This window comes from Salvelinus sp. IW2-2015, linkage group LG25, assembly GCF_002910315.2.
Source record: "Salvelinus sp. IW2-2015 linkage group LG25, ASM291031v2, whole genome shotgun sequence".
Lineage (NCBI taxonomy): Eukaryota > Metazoa > Chordata > Actinopteri > Salmoniformes > Salmonidae > Salvelinus > Salvelinus sp. IW2-2015.
The window spans coordinates 13,950,342-13,955,290 of NC_036865.1; the positions used below are offsets into that span (position 1 = coordinate 13,950,342).

At 45.1% G+C, this 4,949-nt stretch overlaps 1 protein-coding gene across 1 annotated transcript in view; it reads right to left on the reverse strand.

Moving 5' to 3' along the window:
- Nucleotides 1–4,949, reverse strand: part of bcl11aa (BCL11 transcription factor A a) — a 61,637-nt gene that overhangs the window by 14,465 nt on the left and 42,223 nt on the right. The window lies entirely within an intron of this gene.

Below are 4,949 nucleotides of genomic sequence, written 5' to 3' on the forward strand. Positions count from 1 at the left end.
AAAACACACACACAGACCAACTAAAACACACACACAGACCAACTAAACACACACACAGACCAACTAAAACATACACACAGACCAACTAAAACACACACACAGACCAAGCTGTAAGACTCACAGTACACTCTTAGAAAAAAGGTGTTATCTAGAACTTAAAAGGGTTCTTCAGCTGTCCCCATATGAGAACCCCTTTGAAGAACCCATGTTGGTTTCAAATAGAACCGTTTTGGGTTCTACGTGGAACCCAACATGGTTTTACCTGGTACCAAAAAGGATACATTATTATCATTATTGCTGTTTATATATTGAACCCATTCAGAGGAATATGCCTTCCATGTAAAATAGAAAGGAATTCAGGGAGGGAGAGATAGTAGAGAGGGTATCTATCTTGGTAGAGAGGGGACATCTCTGTGTTCCTTCTGGACGGGTGGCAGTGGCAAACAAAGATGTATGCCAGCTTTAAACAGCTTGGGCAGCCTGTGCACCGTCTCCTATTGCTCATCTACCATCTTACCAAGCTTACCACCTCTACCTGAACCAATGTCACACACAGACGCACGGACACATCATGTGCACGCACACACGCCCAACTCAATGTAAACACACTCCCAACCGTTTCACATGTAATACCCCCAGCCCATTCACATAATATGCAAAACTGCTACCCCCATCCCCCACTCTACACATTACACACACTACACACTGCCCTAACACGCATCACAAACACTGACAAGCAGAACAAACGGCCATTAGACCATTTGAACAGTTCCCTTTGTCCCCTGTTCCCCATCTCTCATCGCCCTTACTCTCTCTTATTCACTATCTCTCCATCCCCCTTCTCTCTATCTCAGTTTCTTTCAGTCGCTCTCTTGATCCCTCCCTCCAGTGTGAAGCTCCATCTATCTCTTTACCTCTCTTAAGCCCACTCCCTTTCTCTCTCTCCCTCTCACTTACCCTTTCTCTCTCTCTTTCCCTCTCTTTCCATCTCGCTCTCCTTCCCTCTTTCTCTGGGTGTTGTTGTGTCCTTGGCTATGCAGTGCAGATTCCACCTCTGTGTGAGATAGCGGTAATTGAGGTAATGGACCATCCCAGAAACAGGATTAGGGAATACAGCAGGGAGAAAGGACAATGTGCCCTAATAGAATCTGGGAATTCTATCAGCGGCTTAGGCTTTCAAGATCTCCTGAAAATATTTACGTGTGGATGTCCCTTCACCCCTGACCAACTCCGCAAATATATTACATTCAATTAAAAGTGTGCCATGCAAATGTTCTATAATACTCAATTTTGTGAAAGCAAAAGTATGTCTATTCTGATCTTTATCACCATCATAACTAATTGTAGGTCACTAGGTAAAGCCATCTACTCTGGCATAGTGAGTCTAGTCTGTATTCTGTCGATCCGACGCAGCTGCTCATGGACCACAGAAACACACACACGCGTCTTTGTCCTGGCCCAGACTCTCAGTGGTGCACCAATTGACTGACCACAAACAAAGCCCTGTTTGACCAACACTTCCCAGACAAAGATGGAGAAGGGAAGTCCAGGGAAGAGAGAGCCGGGAGGAATCGCAAGACACCAGCAGAATCTAACATCTCTGGACAATAAGCCTTAATCAATCTATTATACATACTCCATACACACAGAGGAGAGAGAGAGAGACAGAGAGAGAAAGAAAGAGAGAGAGAGACAGAGACAGACATGGAGACAGAGAGAGACAGAGAGAGACAGGGAGAGACAGGGAGAGACAGGGAGACAGAGAGAGACCGAGAGAGACGAAGAGGACCGAGATGAGAGAAAAAGAGAGAGAGAACAGCAGAGAGAGAGAGAGAGAGGAGAAGAAGGAGAGAGGAGAGAGAGAGAGAGAGAGAGAGGAGAGAGAGAGAGAGAGAGAGAGCAGGAGAGAGAGAGAGAAGAAGAGAGAGAGAGAGGAAGAGAGGGAGAGAGAGAGAGAAAGAAAGAGAGACGACAGAGCAGACAGCGAGACAGAGAGAGGACAGAGAGAGACATGGGAACCGAAAAGAAGAGAGAGGAGAGAGAGAAGAAAGAAGAGAAGACGAGGGAGAGAGGAGAGAGAGAGAGAGAGAGAAGAAGAGAGAGAGAGAGAGAGAGAGAGAGAGAGAGAGAGACGAGAGAGAGAGAGAAAGAGATGGGAGAGAGAGAGCAGAGAGAATTAGGCGATTACCCACTATATTATCAAACATCCAGAAAAAGAGACGTTAAATCTTACAACCACCTAAAAGGAAGCGATTCCCAAAAACCTTCCATAAACAAAGCCATCACCCTACAGAGAGATGAACCTGGAGAAGAAGTCCCCTTAAGCAAACGCTGGTCCGGGGCTCTGTTCACAAAACCAACAAACACATCCCCACAGAGCCCCAGGACAACGCACAATTAGACCCAACAATCATGAGAAAACAAAAAGATTTAATTAGCGTTGACACATTGGAAAGAGATAACAAAAACTAGCAAACTCAGAATGCTATGCCCTATAAACAGAGTAGTACACATGTCAGAATACCTGACGACTGTGACTGACCCAAACTTTAAAGGAAAGCTCTTGACTATGTACAGACTCATTGGCAATAGCCTTGCTATTGAGAAAAAGCCGCCGTAGGCAGCATGGCTCTCAAGAAAGACAGGCTTATGTGCTCACTGCCCACAAAATGAGTGGAAACTAGAGCTGCAACTTTCCTCACCTCCGTGCCCACATGTATGACCATATTAGAAGACATATTTCCCTCAGATCACACCAGACCACAAGAATTCGAAAAAAAGAAATCCAATTTTGATTAAACTCGCATATCGTATTGGGTGAAATTCCACAGTGTGCCATCACAGCAGCAAGATTTGTTGACCTGTTGCCACAGAGGAGAAGGCAACCAGCTGAAGAACAAAACACCATTGTAAAATTAATCAACCCATATTTATGCTTATTTATTTTCCCTTGTGTACTTTAACCGTTTTGTACATTGTTACCAACCACTGTAATATAATATAATATGACATTTGTATTATGTCTTTATTGTTTTGAAACTTCTGTATGTGTAATGTTTACTCTTAATTTTTATTGTTTATTTCACTTCTGTATATTATCTACCTCACTTGCTTTGGCAATGTTAAGACATGTTTCCCATGCCAATAAAGCCCCTTGAATTGAATTGAATTGAATTGAATTGAGAGAGAGAGAGAGAGAGAGAGAGAGAGAGAGAGAGAGAGAGACTAAGAAAAAAGAAAGGAAGAGAAAGGAATCTTTTTTGCCAGTGAGTTGTTTCTGATCCATTTCCTAAAACTCTGCAAATCAGTGTGAACGGGGTAATAATTGTGAAGTTGAAAGGTGAATCCCGATAGGAGAATTCCATGGGATTTTCATGCCGAAGTCTGTGTTCTTGTAGAATTCCCACTCCCTATTATCAGTGTAATCCCCGGAACACACAAGTCCCGCACGGAAAACCCAATTAGTAGCGTTGAGATTTACACACACCTGACGCCCCATCTGTAATGGCTGTTAAAATGCAGAGAACACACACATATCAACAGGACCAGAGACAGAATAACGTAATAAAAGCAGACGTATTGGTCAGAACAAGGCCAAGCTAAGAAACTACTGTACTAACTGACGTTTCTTCTTCTGAGGAGACCCTGATTCAGTAAGTGTGATATATCTTCTATTAATCTTTGTAGCCTAGCGGTTAGAGTGTTGGGTCAGTAACCAAAAGGTTGCTAGTTCGAAACCCCTGAGCTGACAAGGTAAAAAAATTAAGAAAACTATTCCCTTGAGCAAGGCAGTTAACTGCCCACAACAACAACTCCCTGGGCAGTTAACTGCCATAACAACAGCTCCCTKKGCAGTTAACTACCCACATCAACAGCTCCCTGGGCTGTTAACTGCCACAACAACAGCTCCCTGGGCTGTTAACTACCCACAACAACAGCTCCCTGGACAGTTAACTGCCCACAACAACAGCTCCCTGGACAGTTAACTGCCACAACAACAGCTCCCTGGACAGTTAACTGCCACAACAACAGCTCCCTGGACAGTTAACTGTCAAACACAGCTCCTGGACTTGTTAACTGCCCACAACAACAGCTCCCTGGACAGTTTAATGGGCCACAACAACAGCTCCCTGGGCTGTTAACTGCCACAACAAACAGCTCTCCTGGAAGTTACTGCCACAACAACAACGCTCCCTGGGCTGTTAACTGCACAAACAACAGCTCCCTGGGCAGTTAACTGCCACAACAACAGTCCCTGGACAGTTTAACTGCCCACAAAAAACAGCTCCCTGGGCTGTTAACTGCTAGCGCACAACAAACAGCTCCCTGGACAGTTAACTGTACACAACAACACTCCCTGGACAGTTTAACTACAACACAACAACAGCTCCGTGGACAGTTAACTGTCCACAACAACAGCTCCCTGGACGTTAACTGCTCCACAACAACAGCTCCCTGGACAGTTAATTAGCCCCAACAACAAGCTCCTGGTTGACAGTTTAACTGTCCACAACAACCAGCTCTGGCTTCCTCCCTGGACAGTTAACTGATCAACTAACAACAGCTCCTGGACAGTTTAACTGTCACAACAACAGCTCCTGGACAGTTAAAGTGCCCACAACAACAGCTCCCTGGACAGTTAACTGCCACAACAACAGCTCCCTGGACAGTTTAACTGCCACAACAACAGTCCCTGGAGCAGTTAACTGCCCACAACAAACAGCTCCCTGGACAGTTAACTGCCCACAACAACAGCTCCCTGGGAACTGTTACTGCCACAACATAACAGCTCTCCTGGAGTTTTACTAGCCCACAACACAGCTCCCTGGGCTTGTTAACTACCCCAACAAACCAGTCCGGGAGTCTAAGCCCACAACAAAGCTCCTGGACAGTTAACTGCCCACAACAACAGCTCCCTGGCTGTTACAACTGGCTCCACAGAACAACAG